The sequence below is a fragment of the Bombina bombina genome, chromosome 11, assembly GCF_027579735.1.
Source record: "Bombina bombina isolate aBomBom1 chromosome 11, aBomBom1.pri, whole genome shotgun sequence".
In the NCBI taxonomy this organism is placed as follows: Eukaryota; Metazoa; Chordata; class Amphibia; order Anura; family Bombinatoridae; genus Bombina; species Bombina bombina.
Window position 1 is genome coordinate 80,135,895 of NC_069509.1, and position 19,414 is coordinate 80,155,308.

The window sequence follows — 19,414 nt, forward strand, 5'->3', positions numbered from 1 at the left end:
ACAAACACACACTCTTGCTCACACACAGGTACACACACTCTTGCTTACACACAAACAGACACAGGGACAAACACACAATCTTGCTCACACACAGGTACACACACTCTTGCTCACACACACACACAGGAACAAACACACAATCTTGCTAACACACAGGAACAAGCACACCTACTTGCTCAAACACAGGAACAAAAACACACTTGCTCACACACACGCACACACACAGGAACAAACACACACTCTTGCTCACACACAAACACACACAGGGACAAACACACAATCTTGCTCACACACAGGTACACACACTCTTGCTCACACACACACACAGGAACAAACACACAATCTTGCTAACACACAGGAACAAGCACACCTACTTGCTCAAACACAGGAACAAAAACACACTTGCTCACACACACGCACACACACAGGAACAAACACACACTCTTGCTCACACACAGGTACACACACTCTTGCTCACACACAAACACACACAGGAACAAACACACAATCTTGCTAACGCACAGGAACAAACACAGCTACTTGCTCAAACACAGGAACAAAAACACATTCTTGCTCACACACACACACACACAGGAACAAACACACAATCTCGCTAACACACAGGTACAAAGCACACCTACTTGCTCAAACACAGGAACAAAAACACACTTCCTCACACACACACACACACACACACAGACACAGGAACAAACACACACTCTTGCTCACACACAGGTACACACACTCTTGCTCACACACAAACACACACAGGAACAAACACACCTACTTGCTCAAACACAGGAACAAAAACACATTCTTGCTCACACACACACATTCTTGCTCACACACACACACACACACACAGGAACAAACACACACTCTTGCTCACACACAGGTACACACACTCTTGCTTACACACAAACACACACAGGAACAAATACACAATCTTACTAACGCACAAGAACAAACACACCTACTTGCTCAAACACAGGAACAAAAACACATTCTTGCTCACACACACACACACACACACACACACACAGGAACAAACACACACTCTTGCTCACACACAGGTACACATACTCTTGCTCACACACACACAAACATACACAGGAACAAACACACACTCTTGCTCACACACAGGTACACACACTCTTGCTCACACACAAACACACACAGGGACAAACACACAATCTTGCTCACACACAGGTACACACACTCTTGCTCACACACACACAAACACACACAGGAACAAACACACAATCTTGCTGACCCACAGGAACAAACACACCTACTTGCTCAAACACAGGAACAAAAACACACTTGCTCACACACTCGTACACACACAGGAACAAACACACACTCTTGCTCACATACAGGTACACACACTCTTGCTCACACACAAACACACACAGGAACAAACACACAATCTTGCTAACGCACAGGAACAAACACACCTACTTGCTCAAACACAGGAACAAAAACACATTCTTGCTCTCACACACACACAGGAACAAACACACAATCTTGCTAACACACAGGAACAAGCACACCTACTTGCTCAAACACAGGAACAAAAACACACTTGCTCACATGCACGCACACACACAGGAACAAACACACACTCTTGCTCACACACAGGTACACACACTCTTGCTCACACACAAACACACACAGGAACAAACACACAATCTTGCTAACGCACAGGAACAAACACACCTACTTGCTCAAACACAGGAACAAAAACACATTCTTGCTCACACACACACACACAGGAACAAACACACAATCTTGCTAACACACAGGTACAAAGCACACCTACTTGCTCAAACACAGGAACAAAAACACACTTCCTCACACACACACACACACACACACACGCACACAGACACAGGAACAAACACACACTCTTGCTCACACACAGGTACACACACTCTTGCTCACACGCAAACACACACAGGAACAAACACACAATCTTGCTAACACACAGGAACAAACACACCTACTTGCTCAAACACAGGAACAAAAACACATTCTTGCTCACACTCACACACACACACAGGAACAAGCACACCTATTTGCTCAAACACAGGAACAAAAACACACTCTTGCTCACACACACACATACACACACATACACACACACACACACACACAGGAACAAACACACACTCTTGCTCATGCACACACACACACATGAACAAACACACACTCTTGCTCACACACACACGAACAAACAAACACACACTCTTGCTCACACACAGGAACAATCACACACAGGTACACATACTCTTGCTCACACACACAAACACACACAGGAACAAACACACAATCATGCTAATGCACAGGAACAAACACATCTACTTGCTCAAACACAGGAACAAAAACAAATTCTTGCTCACACACACACACACAGGAACAAACACACACTCTTGCTCACACACAGGTACACACATTCTTGCTCACACACACACACACACACACACAGGAACAAACACACACTCTTGCTCACACACAGGTACACACACTCTTGCTTACACACAAACAGACACAGGAACAAATACACAATCTTACTAACGCACAAGAACAAACACACCTACTTGCTCAAACACAGGAACAAAAACACATTCTTGCTCACACACACACACACACACACAGGAACAAACACACACTCTTGCTCACACACAGGTACACATACTCTTGCTCACACACACACACAAACATACACAGGAACAAACACACAATAATGCTAATGCACAGGAACAAACACATCTACTTGCTCAAACACAGGAACAAAAACAAATTCATGCTCACACACACACACACAGGAACAAACACACACTCTTGCTCACACACAGGTACACACACTCTTGCTCACACACAAACACACACAGGGACAAACACACAATCTTGCTCACACACAGGTACACACACTCTTGCTCACACACACACAAACACACACAGGAACAAACACACAATCTTGCTGACCCACAGGAACAAACACACCTACTTGCTCAAACACAGGAACAAAAACACACTTGCTCACACACTCGTACACACACAGGAACAAACACACACTCTTGCTCACATACAGGTACACACACTCTTGCTCACACACAGGAACAAACACACAATCTTGCTAACGCACAGGAACAAACACACCTACTTGCTCAAACACAGGAACAAAAACACATTCTTGCTCTCACACACACACAGGAACAAACACACAATCTTGCTAACACACAGGAACAAGCACACCTACTTGCTCAAACACAGGAACAAAAACACACTTGCTCACACACACGCACACACACAGGAACAAACACACACTCTTGCTCACACACAGGTACACACACTCTTGCTCACACACAAACACACAGAGGAACAAACACACAATCTTGCTAACGCACAGGAACAAACACACCTACTTGCTCAAACACAGGACAAAAACACATTCTTGCTCACACACACACACACACACACACACACAGGAACAAGCACACCTACTTGCTCAAACACAGGAACAAAAACACACTTGCTCACACACACGCACACACACAGGAACAAACACACACTCTTGCTCACACACAGGTACACACACTCTTGCTCACACACAAACACACACAGGAACAAACACACAATCTTGCTAACACACAGGTACAAAGCACACCTACTTGCTCAAACACAGGAACAAAAACACACTTCCTCACACACACACACACACACGCACACAGACACAGGAACAAACACACACTCTTGCTCACACACAGGTACACACACTCTTGCTCACACACAAACACACACAGGAACAAACACACAATCTTGCTAACACACAGGAACAAACACACCTACTTGCTCAAACACAGGAACAAAAACACATTCTTGCTCACACACACACACAGGAACAAGCACACCTATTTGCTCAAACACAGGAACAAAAACACACTCTTGCTCACACACACACATACACACACATACACACACACACACACACACACAGGAACAAACACACACTCTTGCTCATGCACACACACACACATGAACTAACACACACTCTTGCTCACACACACACGAACAAACACACACTCTTGCTCACACACAGGAACAATCACACACAGGTACACATACTCTTGCTCACACACACAAACACACACAGGAACAAACACACAATCATGCTAATGCACAGGAACAAACACATCTACTTGCTCAAACACAGGAACAAAAACAAATTCTTGCTCACACACACACACAGGAACAAACACACACTCTTGCTCACACACAGGTACACACATTCTTGCTCACACACACACATTCTTGCTCACACACACACACACACACACGAACAAACACACACTCTTGCTCACACACAGGTACACACACTCTTGCTTACACACAAACACACACAGGAACAAATACACAATCTTACTAACGCACAAGAACAAACACACCTACTTGCTCAAACACAGGAACAAAAACACATTCTTGCTCACACACACACACACTCTTGCTCACACACAGGTACACATACTCTTGCTCACACACACACAAACATACACAGGAACAAACACACAATCATGCTAATGCACAGGAACAAACACATCTACTTGCTCAAACACAGGAACAAAAACAAATTCATGCTCACACACACACACAGGAACAAACACACACTCTTGCTCACACACAGGTACACACATTCTTGCTCACACACACACAGGAGCAAACACACACTCTTGCTAACGCACAGGAACAAACACACCTACTTGCTCAAACACAGGAACAAAAACACACTCTTGCTCATGCACACACACACACATGAACAAACACACACTCTTGCTCACACGAACAAACACACACTCTTGCTCACACACAGGAACAAACACACACTCTTGCTCACACACAGGTACACATACTCTTGCTCACACACACACACACACACACAGGAACAAACACACACTCTTGCTCACACACAGGTACACACACTCTTGCTTACACACAAACACACACAGGAACAAATACACAATCTTACTAACGCACAAGAACAAACACACCTACTTGCTCAAACACAGGAACAAAAACACATTCTTGCTCACACACACACACACACACACACACACAGGAACAAACACACACTCTTGCTCACACACAGGTACACATACTCTTGCTCACACACACACAAACATACACAGGAACAAACACACACTCTTGCTCACACACAGGTACACACACTCTTGCTCACACACAAACACACACAGGGACAAACACACAATCTTGCTCACACACAGGTACACACACTCTTGCTCACACACACACAAACACACACAGGAACAAACACACAATCTTGCTGACCCACAGGAACAAACACACCTACTTGCTCAAACACAGGAACAAAAACACACTTGCTCACACACTCGTACACACACAGGAACAAACACACACTCTTGCTCACATACAGGTACACACACTCTTGCTCACACACAAACACACACAGGAACAAACACACAATCTTGCTAACGCACAGGAACAAACACACCTACTTGCTCAAACACAGGAACAAAAACACATTCTTGCTCTCACACACACACAGGAACAAACACACAATCTTGCTAACACACAGGAACAAGCACACCTACTTGCTCAAACACAGGAACAAAAACACACTTGCTCACATGCACGCACACACACAGGAACAAACACACACTCTTGCTCACACACAGGTACACACACTCTTGCTCACACACAAACACACACAGGAACAAACACACAATCTTGCTAACGCACAGGAACAAACACACCTACTTGCTCAAACACAGGAACAAAAACACATTCTTGCTCACACACACACACACAGGAACAAACACACAATCTTGCTAACACACAGGTACAAAGCACACCTACTTGCTCAAACACAGGAACAAAAACACACTTCCTCACACACACACACACACACACACACGCACACAGACACAGGAACAAACACACACTCTTGCTCACACACAGGTACACACACTCTTGCTCACACGCAAACACACACAGGAACAAACACACAATCTTGCTAACACACAGGAACAAACACACCTACTTGCTCAAACACAGGAACAAAAACACATTCTTGCTCACACTCACACACACACACAGGAACAAGCACACCTATTTGCTCAAACACAGGAACAAAAACACACTCTTGCTCACACACACACATACACACACATACACACACACACACACACACAGGAACAAACACACACTCTTGCTCATGCACACACACACACATGAACAAACACACACTCTTGCTCACACACACACGAACAAACAAACACACACTCTTGCTCACACACAGGAACAATCACACACAGGTACACATACTCTTGCTCACACACACAAACACACACAGGAACAAACACACAATCATGCTAATGCACAGGAACAAACACATCTACTTGCTCAAACACAGGAACAAAAACAAATTCTTGCTCACACACACACACACAGGAACAAACACACACTCTTGCTCACACACAGGTACACACATTCTTGCTCACACACACACACACACACACACAGGAACAAACACACACTCTTGCTCACACACAGGTACACACACTCTTGCTTACACACAAACAGACACAGGAACAAATACACAATCTTACTAACGCACAAGAACAAACACACCTACTTGCTCAAACACAGGAACAAAAACACATTCTTGCTCACACACACACACACACACACAGGAACAAACACACACTCTTGCTCACACACAGGTACACATACTCTTGCTCACACACACACACAAACATACACAGGAACAAACACACAATAATGCTAATGCACAGGAACAAACACATCTACTTGCTCAAACACAGGAACAAAAACAAATTCATGCTCACACACACACACACAGGAACAAACACACACTCTTGCTCACACACAGGTACACACACTCTTGCTCACACACAAACACACACAGGGACAAACACACAATCTTGCTCACACACAGGTACACACACTCTTGCTCACACACACACAAACACACACAGGAACAAACACACAATCTTGCTGACCCACAGGAACAAACACACCTACTTGCTCAAACACAGGAACAAAAACACACTTGCTCACACACTCGTACACACACAGGAACAAACACACACTCTTGCTCACATACAGGTACACACACTCTTGCTCACACACAGGAACAAACACACAATCTTGCTAACGCACAGGAACAAACACACCTACTTGCTCAAACACAGGAACAAAAACACATTCTTGCTCTCACACACACACAGGAACAAACACACAATCTTGCTAACACACAGGAACAAGCACACCTACTTGCTCAAACACAGGAACAAAAACACACTTGCTCACACACACGCACACACACAGGAACAAACACACACTCTTGCTCACACACAGGTACACACACTCTTGCTCACACACAAACACACAGAGGAACAAACACACAATCTTGCTAACGCACAGGAACAAACACACCTACTTGCTCAAACACAGGACAAAAACACATTCTTGCTCACACACACACACACACACACACACACAGGAACAAGCACACCTACTTGCTCAAACACAGGAACAAAAACACACTTGCTCACACACACGCACACACACAGGAACAAACACACACTCTTGCTCACACACAGGTACACACACTCTTGCTCACACACAAACACACACAGGAACAAACACACAATCTTGCTAACACACAGGTACAAAGCACACCTACTTGCTCAAACACAGGAACAAAAACACACTTCCTCACACACACACACACACACGCACACAGACACAGGAACAAACACACACTCTTGCTCACACACAGGTACACACACTCTTGCTCACACACAAACACACACAGGAACAAACACACAATCTTGCTAACACACAGGAACAAACACACCTACTTGCTCAAACACAGGAACAAAAACACATTCTTGCTCACACACACACACAGGAACAAGCACACCTATTTGCTCAAACACAGGAACAAAAACACACTCTTGCTCACACACACACATACACACACATACACACACACACACACACACACAGGAACAAACACACACTCTTGCTCATGCACACACACACACATGAACTAACACACACTCTTGCTCACACACACACGAACAAACACACACTCTTGCTCACACACAGGAACAATCACACACAGGTACACATACTCTTGCTCACACACACAAACACACACAGGAACAAACACACAATCATGCTAATGCACAGGAACAAACACATCTACTTGCTCAAACACAGGAACAAAAACAAATTCTTGCTCACACACACACACAGGAACAAACACACACTCTTGCTCACACACAGGTACACACATTCTTGCTCACACACACACATTCTTGCTCACACACACACACACACACACGAACAAACACACACTCTTGCTCACACACAGGTACACACACTCTTGCTTACACACAAACACACACAGGAACAAATACACAATCTTACTAACGCACAAGAACAAACACACCTACTTGCTCAAACACAGGAACAAAAACACATTCTTGCTCACACACACACACACTCTTGCTCACACACAGGTACACATACTCTTGCTCACACACACACAAACATACACAGGAACAAACACACAATCATGCTAATGCACAGGAACAAACACATCTACTTGCTCAAACACAGGAACAAAAACAAATTCATGCTCACACACACACACAGGAACAAACACACACTCTTGCTCACACACAGGTACACACATTCTTGCTCACACACACACAGGAGCAAACACACACTCTTGCTAACGCACAGGAACAAACACACCTACTTGCTCAAACACAGGAACAAAAACACACTCTTGCTCATGCACACACACACACATGAACAAACACACACTCTTGCTCACACGAACAAACACACACTCTTGCTCACACACAGGAACAAACACACACTCTTGCTCACACACAGGTACACATACTCTTGCTCACACACAGAAACACACACAGGAACAAACACACAATCATGCTAATGCACAGGAACAAACACATCTACTTGCTCAAACACAGGAACAAAAACAAATTCTTGCTCACACACACACACAGGAACAAACACACACTCTTGCTCACACACAGGTACACACATTCTTGCTCACACACACACACACACAGGAACAAACACACACTCTTGCTCACACACAGGTACACACATTATTGCTCACACACACACATTCTTGCTCACACACACACACAGGAACAAACACACACTCTTGCTCACACACAGGTACACACACTCTTGCTTACACACAAACACACACAGAAACAAATACACAATCTTACTAACGCACAAGAACAAACACACCTACTTGCTCAAACACAGGAACAAAAACACATTCTTGCTCACACACACACACACAGGAACAAACACACACTCTTGCTCACACACAGGTACACATACTCTTGCTCACACACACACAAACATACACAGGAACAAACACACAATCATGCTAATGCACAGGAACAAACACATCTACTTGCTCAAACATAGGAACAACAACATATTCATGCTCACACACACACACAGGAACAAACACACACTCTTGCTCACACACAGGTACACACATTCTTGCTCACACACACAGGAACAAACACACACTCTTGCTAACGCACAGGAACAAACACACCTACTTGCTCAAACACAGGAACAAAAACACACTCTTGCTCACACACACGCACACACACAGGAACAAACACACACTCTTGCTCACACACACACTTGCTCACACAAAGGAAGGAATACACACACAGGTATAAACACACTTGCTTACAGTGACACACACATACATATAAAACCCACTTTAACATAAATATAGAAACATTGAAATTGCATGCCAGTTGCTGACACTCTACCTCCATCACCACAACTCTAGGGGCTGGACTGGCTCCCCCACTTATTTTGGACCTCAGCACTAGCTGGCTCCCTCCCCTGTTCTGCACCTCCCTTCCCTCAGCAGCATCTAGAAGCACAAGCTGGGAGGAGAGAACGTTAGCCTAGCAACTGATCACACAGGCAACCACTCCCGTTTTTGTGAGTCACTGCTTAAGAACTTCAGAAGGAGCAAACTGTGCTGAAACAGGACTGGAAACGACATTTAAGCAGCTGCAATGTGATGTAATAAAATATATTAAGTTTGCCAGTCACTGAGACCTCTGTACTTGCACCACCACTGCCCCCCTTGCCACCCCCCCTTTAAGATGCTCATGTTGTTATATTATATTTTTGTTTACATATAACTGTTTAATATCTGCAAAGGGGATAACACATTTAAATCTAGAGCAGCAATTAATATACTTGAACAGACCTGCCTGAACACATCTGGTGAGCCAGTGACAAGAGGCATATGTGCAACTGACCACTAGCTAGCTCCTAGTAGTGCATTGCTGCTGCTCCTAAACCTACCTAGGTATGCTTTTCAACAAAGAAAGTACATTTGATAGTAGAAGTAAAGTCTTTTAAAATCACATGTTCTTAACATGAAAGTAACATTTTGAGTTCCATGCCCCTTTTAACTTGTTCTCAGCCAGGGAGCTCCTGACGCACTGGTAAGTGTGAGGGTTAGGGTGAGTGGAACTCGATATGTAGGAACAGACATACATGAAACCAAAAGTCTTTAAAAAAGTTTTTAATAAAGCAAGAAAAACAAAACCTAAGGGTAAAACAAGAGCAGAGTCCTGGAACAGGCCAAAGGTCAGGTACCGTGAGATCAGTCCAGCAACTAGGTACCAAGGGGGAAAGCAGGAGCAATGTCCAGCAGGTATTGGTGGACAGGCTGGCACAGATAGATGCAGTAGTAACAACAGGATTCAGGTAAGCAGCCACTGGTACAGTAAGCACAGGAGACTCAGCAGGCACAGGATACCCAGCGGGTACTGTTGGTGAGGCTGTCACAGGAAATCAAGTGGGTGCATTGGGTACAGCAGGATTCAGGTAAGCAGCCACTGGTACAGTAAGCACAGGAGACTCAGCAGCAGGATACAGGAAACTAAGCAGGCACAGGATACCCAGCGGGTACTGTTGGTGAGGCTGTCACAGGATATCAAGTGGGTGCATTGGGTACAGCAGGATTCAAGTGAGCTGCCACTGGTACAGCAGGATACAGGAGACTCAGTAGGCACCGTAGACCCAGCTGGTAATGTTGGTGAGTCAGTCACGGGATACCAGGTGAGTGCAGCACGTACAGCAGGATACAAATAAGTGGCCATTGGTACAGAGGATACAGAAGACTCAGCAGGCTGTCACAGGATACCAGGTGAGTGCAGCAGGTACAGCAGGATACAGGAGACTCAGCAGGCTGTCACAGGATACCAGGTGAGTGCAGCAGGTACAGCAGGATACAGGAGACTCAGCAGGCTGTCACAGGATACCAGGTGAGTGCAGCAGGTACAGCAGGATACAGGAGACTCAGCAGGCTGTCACAGGATACCAGGTGAGTGCAGCAGGTACAGCAGGATACAGGAGACTCAGCAGGCTGTCACAGGATACCAGGTGAGTGCAGCAGGTACAGCAGGATACAGGAGACTCAGCAGGCTGTCACAGGATACCAGGTGAGTGCAGCAGGTACAGCAGGATACAGGAGACTCAGCAGGCTGTCACAGGATACCAGGTGAGTGCAGCAGGTACAGCAGGATACAGGAGACTCAGCAGGCTGTCACAGGATACCAGGTGAGTGCAGCAGGTACAGCAGGATACAGGAGACTCAGCAGGCTGTCACAGGATACCAGGTGAGTGCAGCAGGTACAGCAGGATACAGGAGACTCAGCAGGCTGTCACAGGATACCAGGTGAGTGCAGCAGGTACAGCAGGATACAGGAGACTCAGCAGGCTGTCACAGGATACCAGGTGAGTGCAGCAGGTACAGCAGGATACAGGAGACTCAGCAGGCTGTCACAGGATACCAGGTGAGTGCAGCAGGTACAGCAGGATACAGGAGACTCAGCAGGCTGTCACAGGATACCAGGTGAGTGCAGCAGGTACAGCAGGATACAGGAGACTCAGCAGGCTGTCACAGGATACCAGGTGAGTGCAGCAGGTACAGCAGGATACAGGTAAGCTGTCAATAGTACAGCAGGATACAGGAGACTCAGCAGGCTGTCACAGGATACTAGGTGAGTGCAGCAGGTAAAGCTGGATACCCAGCGGGTACTATTGGTGAGATAGTCATTGGATACTAGGTGAATGCAGCAGGTTAAATGAGATACAGGTAAGTTGTCACTGGTACATCAGGATACAGGAGACTAAGCAGGATGTCATGGGATACTAGGATAAGTGAGAAAAGGAACAGCAGGGCAGGTACGCATGAGGTAAGCTCCTCAATAACTCAGCCCAGAGTGATGGGCTGAGTAGGTATATATATGATTCCCTACACATATGACCACATAGGTAGGGGTTCCTGTAATTAGTTTTACCCCTTTAAATTAGAGCAGCATGTGGCACCATGCGCCTAGGAAGAGCAGCAGAAGTAGATAGACCTCTGTGTTCCTCTACTTGGAGGCAGGACAGGAGCCTATTGTGGGATTAGGTAAGTTTCTGACAGTTAATGGCTGCTAAGAAGTAGAATTGAAGAACTCTGGACTTAGAGCAGGGCTGCCCAAACTATGACCAGGGGCCATTCCTGACCTGCCAAATGTTTGTTTTCTGCTCAGTGGTGCTGAGGACAACACAGACATTAGGTAATTGGTTGTGTATTTGTACCACCCTTAGTGAATGTAACTGTATATAGTAAAGAGATTTACAAATAGCAGTTTGCTATGTAGTTAACTCAAATAATGATTATTATCTAATTTTATATTGAGGCATTTTCTCTAGTATCATGTAATGTGTCCTAATCCCACCATAAGTGACTGACCCTAGCACCGCTAGCATTGCTCCCAGAACATTTGTGAAGGTTCTTGAAGCTGTATCCGACTTGAAAGGTAGAGCCACAAACTGGAAAGGTTTTTCTAGGAAGGCAAACCTTAGATCAGGGGTCAGCAACCTTGGGCCCCCACAACTGGGGGCCCAAGGTTGCTGACCCTGCCTTAGATAATGTAACCCATCTTTGTGAATAGAGGAATACAATAAAATGTCTTTCAAGTCTATGGTGGTAATTAATTGACCCTCTTCTACCAAGGGTAAGATGGTCCAGCATCTCCATGTTGAATGTGGTTACACAATGAAATTTTAAGAACTTGAGATCTATAATGGCTCTGTAAGTTCCCTCCTTATTCGAAACTATGAATAGATTTGAATTAAACACTTGGCTTCTTTCCAGAAACTCCCACATTTTTCAGGTCTTGTTAATATTGGAAAAAAGCAAGTGCCTTTGACGGAAGTTTGGGTACATGTGACAAGAAGAACCTTTGCCAAGGAGGCCTGGACCAAAGCCATATTCTGTATTCCTGAGATAAAATCCAGGGATCCTGGACATATTGTGACCAAGCTGACTGAAAAAGGGTCTATCTGCCCCTACCAGAGCTAAGCCTGGTTTATGGGTCGCACCTTCATTCAGATTTTGATTCAGAGTAATGTGTTTGGAATTGTTCTGCCTGGCTTCTAATGAGTCTTGGAATCCTGAGCTTTCTGGCCAGATGAGGAAGATTTCTGATTACTGGACCAGTGAAAAGAAAGAAAATGATAAGCAAATCTAGTTTAGTCTTTGGAGTAAAAAAGCACCCTTAGCGCCAGACACTGTGTCAATAATTGCATCCAAGCTTGGAAAAGGAGAGATAAGTCTGTCTATTGACACCATGTCTACTGACCAAGATTTGAGCCAAAAAGCTCTTGTGAGAACTGCCAAAGGCACAATCTTTGCTTTAATGCAAATTATCTCAAAAATTGTCTTTTAATGTTATATTTTTTGGCAACAGTAATCCATTCTTTAGAAATCCTGGTCTAAGGGGATAGTAGTACTTTTAGTAAGTGTAGAAATAGCTCCATTCACTTTGAAAATAGATTCGCAAAATTCCAGATTTGCGTGAGGAATTGGAAACATCTGCTTCAACTAAGAAAAAAACTCCAAAGTTTTAGGAGGCTTAAATAACAAATCTAGTTGTTTAACCAATCTTTTCTTATGCAGGAATAGGTTATTGGAACTCCCAGAGTAAGGGAAACTTCTTGCAGCAAAGTGTGTAGATAATCCATGTTAAATATGCGCTCTCAGATTCCAGGTCCAACGAAGGATCCTGACTATCTAACAGTATCTCACCTTATAAAGTATCTGAATCTTACACATAAGAATCCTTAAGCAGAGTGACAGATGTGCTGCTTCTTCGAGATATAAAAGATTAACTGAAACCAACTGAAATATCACCCTCTGCGAGCAAATGCTTAAGTTTGCTCTCGGGAAGCATAGATGCTAAAACTTCACAAATAGCGGAGTGCAAATATTCCTTAAATTCAGGAGAAGCATCTAGGTAACCTCCCTGGAACCTACCCTACACTATAATGGTCTCTCAGTCAGCGCACCTATAGAACAAACAGTTTCAGAAGGCAAAAACAGACCTCCACACAAAGAATGTAGAGATAATACCCAGGACTGACTTTAAGTTATAAAGTGCCCTAAACCTGTCAGAGAGAAAACCCTATGTGTGTATTGCCCTCAGGCTAGGTGTTAAATGAATAATATAAATACCACTAGTGTGTGGGCTATGTGAATGCTCCTCTTCACCTACCTGTTAGAGCTCACTCCACCTTTCTTACCCAACTGCAGTAAATCTGCTTACAGGACAATAGCCCATCCTGGTTCAATCTGAATCAGTTGCACATTGAGAGGCCAACAGGAGGACTGAAGGACAATTCCCGGCAACACCTGAGGCAGGCCAGTGACAAACTTGCAAGTGAAAGTTACTATCACTGCCAGTTTACTTCTGTACATACCATTTTCCTATTCCCAGCAATCTGAAGGGGATAATGGGTCTCACATAGGTCTGAGAACCCCTGAAGAGCACTTCAATTTTCACCTTCTCATATGGAGGCAAATAAGACTGAGGTGTACTGGGAAGTGCGAGGGGTTAAAGGCTCCTGGTATGTTGGGTATTTTTTGCCTCCTCCAAATGGGCTGGAGTTTAATCCCACATGTGATGCCCGTGGGCTCTCACCACCTTATGAAACCCAAAAGAGATGGTATTTAAAATATCTTACCTCTTCCTCCATTCCAAGGGTTTGATGGGAAGTTCTATTTAAAGCTTCTTGGGAGCTCAAGACCTGTTTAAAAAATATTCCAAAAAATATACAAAGTTAGTTTAGCAAAATAAAAAACATATCTTAATGATTTTATAAAATAAAAAGACAAATAAAAAAGTTTAGCTCAACAGAGATGGTAAATAAAATAAATTACCTCCATTCCGACGGTTTGAAGAACAGTTCTATTTAAAACTTCTTGTGAAGTTCTGAGACCTGTTTAAAAAAACACACAGTTGGTTTACAAAAATATAAAACATATCTAAAAGATTTTATCAAAAAACACAAGTTTAAAAATAGTTTAACTAAAAAGAGACGGTGAAATAAATAACTTACCTCTTCCTCCATTCCAAGGGTTTGATGAACAGTTCTATCTTAAACTTCTTGGGAAGCTCGAGACCTATTTATAAAATATAAAAAAAATATATACAAAGTTAGTTGATATAAATATAAAAAATATCTAAATACTTTTATCAAAAAACACAAATGTAAAGACAGTTTAACCCAAAAGAGATGGTAAATAAAATAACTTACCTCTTCCTCCATTCCAGTGGTTTGATGAACAGTTCTATCTTAAACTTCTTGGCAAGCTCAAGACCTATTTAAAAAAACATACAAAGTTAGTTTAGCTAAATATAAAACATATATTGATACATTTATCAAAAAACAGTTTAACCCAAAGAGATGATAAATAAAATAACTTACTTCTTCCTCCATTCCGAGGGTTTGAAGAACAGTTCTATTTAAAACTTCTCGGGGAACTCGAGTAAAGAGACCTGTTTAAAGAATATTAAAAAATACAATGTTATTTTACAAAAATATAAAACATAAAAAAGAGGGTGAAGAGTATTTCTACATGATTAGTATCCTCTCAGGATCACTACAGATTTATACCAATGTCAATTATTTTGTATTAAACAGGACTTATCAGATTTGTATAATTCTTCCAAAAGAGGAGCTTAATAATAATAAAAAAAAAAACAACAATCTCCTCAAGTTTGAAAATAATAAAGCTATTTTTTTTAGCAAGATTAAAAAAATAAAATAATTATTTTTAATATAGTATAATATACGGGGGTAACTTAAAAAAATAAGGTAACAAAATTATATAAATAGAAATATTTAAAAATGCTAATAAAAAGACAATCAGACATGTACAGGCTACATTATAAATTAAAGGGCCAGTTGATGTTCCAATTAATGTCACATAATTCTGCACTATGTGCAGAATTATGTAACATTAACCTAGCGACACATGCAAAAGAAAAAAAGCAAGTTTGAAGATTTAACCCTCCCCCCCAACACCGTACTCACCTTACCTTCCTCGACGGCCTCTACTGCTCTTCAGGTTTCTTCAACAGTAAGTCACGGGCACGCTGTCTAAGCACAGTACACCAGTTCGTACCATTGAACTACATGTAGCGCGCTTCTGCGCTGGATAAAGCAGCCAACAGCTACATGATCAACAAGACAACTAATTGCACTGTGATTAGAAACCTCACTCTTGAAGAAGCCAGAAGAGCAGAAGAGGCTGGAGAGGAAGGTAAGGTGAGGTAAGTATGGGTTTGGGGGGTTAAATCTTTAAAATCTTTTCCAATATCCACATAATTATGTAACATTAAGTTGAACATTGACTGGCCCTTTAAAAAATAGGACACCTTAAAACATTAGTAATTCCACTGCTATATTTTCCTTAAGATTACCTGCTTTTTCCTAAGGAAAAAAAAAAAAAGGTGCATCAACCAGTGTGACAATCACTTCCTCTTTCCTACATCATCCCACCTCTAATCCAATACTTCATAGAGGAAGAGGGGATGTGTCACTCTGATTGGTGTCCTTTTTGGTCCTTCCGAGAACAAAATAAAACTGTTATTAATATTAAAACAATTAATGAAAAGCACTAGCTGAAAAACGTATTAAACTAAATCCCCTTCCCTCTCCCAGCTCCACAAACTCTCTACCATTCCAGTTCCCTACAGAAATTATCACTCTGTTTGGCTTCCATTTAGGTCCTCTAGAGGTGTAGACAGGTCTCCAAAAGCAAATACTTTTATCAAAAAAAGAGGTTAAGGACATTTGCTACATGATTAGTAAGCTCTCAGGATCATGGTGATGAGAGTCCATGAGAAATCACATGTGGATTTATACTCCAGTCCACTAGGAAGAGGCAAAAAATACTCAACATACCAAGAGTTTTTAATCCCATCCTCTTCGTGAATTACCTCAGTCAAATATATGACCAATGAAGGAAAGGAACAGAAAAGCAGGAAAAATCAAGGTAGTATAAAAAAAGTGCTGCTGACTGAACATAAAAATGGGCGGGTCTTGTGGACTCTCATCACCATGAAAGAAGTTAACTTATCAGGTAAATATAAATTTTGTTTTCTTTCATAAAGTGTTGAGAGTCCACAAGACATCACATCCATCTGTGGAGTCCACGAGATAACCGTGAAAGCGTGGAACATGAAGATAAGGCAGGAACACTAATGACCAGATACTGCTGCCTGGACAAGTTTCCTGCTAAAAAAAATTAAAGACAACAAATCATCAAAATAATAAAATGTAGTAAAATAATGTAAGAACCGAATAGATGTATTGCAGATTTACTTCACAAATACTTAATTCCTAAAGGCCCTAAACGTAGAAACAGATCTTGCTACCAGCCTTCCTAATCATTTGCTTTAGCCAAGAAGCAAGTGTAATTGCTGAAGCTTTCTGACGAGATTCATAAAAAAATGGACAAATTAGACATAAAAAATGGACAAATTAGAAAGACGTTTGTCAAAAAAATCAAAGTGGCCCCTAAAGACAATTTTAGAGCACTTACCACATCCAGATTATGTAAAAGATATTATCTTCCAGACAGAAGTTGAGTGTCCAAAATATGCATAAGTGTAAAGGGTGTAGTTTATTACACCCATAGGACCAAAAAGGTTCCAAGGAGGAGATACCAGAAAAATCACCTGTCTAATGGTAAACAATGTGATTACCCAATCATCTACTACTGCTTTATTTGATACTCTGAACCCTGTAAGATATTTCAGTTTTCCAAGGATATTCTTACTGCAGGAAAGAAAACATTTTTCAGGCCTTATAATAAATCTTCCTAGACAAAGGATTCCTACCTTGAAGAGAAAAAGTAAATGGCTGAATCAGAAGAACCTCAATAACAGGTGTAAAAATATATGCCTACAGTCCGAGTATGAATAAAATCTTCCCCTGAAAAGGAGGAGACAAAATCTGCCTTTACAAACCATATCTGACGACCAAGATTTTAACCACCAAGCTCTTCTAGTTAAATGGCCAAGCTGCGTTTTAGCATTGATGAAGATTATTTAACTTCAATCATCTAAGGACAATCCTGAATCTTATCCAGTGAAATCTTCTCAGAGACCATCTCAGATAAAAAAAATCACACTATAAAGTTATAGCATCTGCTACTCAAACACCACAAACTGCTGGTCTGAAGACAAAAAAACAGCCTGCTGAAAATCTTTTCTATGATAAGCTACTAATGTCCTATCCATTGTCAGAGCAAGTGTGATGTGATCACTGACTCAAGAGCTTATGCCTGTTTGTGAGCAAAAAGACCTCTGTGACATCACAGGCTCCATGGTAACTTGCCACCTCTAACCACAGACAATGAGGCAGGGGTGAACTGTCACTCTAGAGTTTAACTCTTAGCCAATATCGAACAAGTCTTATAAATATGTCCTTGAATAAATAGTAGTTTACTTAGATAATGTGATTCTGTCCCTTTAAAAATAGATATGAAAGGCAAAATTAAACTTTCATGGATCAAATATGCAATTTTAATTCTATTAAGAAATGTGTTTTGTTTTCTTGGTATCCTTTGTTAAATAGCATACCTAGGTAGGCACCACATTAATGTGCTACTGAGTGCTGCTAGCAGGTGATTGGTAGCTACACACATGCCTCTTTCTGTAAGCTAAAGCCCAATGCGTAGAACAATTGAAAATTAACCTTTCATTGCTTATCTCTTCTACCTCCTACTGGGAGTGTAATTTCTTCAACTTTACACAGGTTTCCTTTAACCTATACCTAAGTATAGAAACTTTCAGAATAGATAGGGATACTACAGGAAAAGTCAGCTATTACAAATGTCAAAATAAAGTAAAAGGAGCTATTTGTAAACATTTTAATACACTCCAGCTGTTCAAATGGATCACTGGAA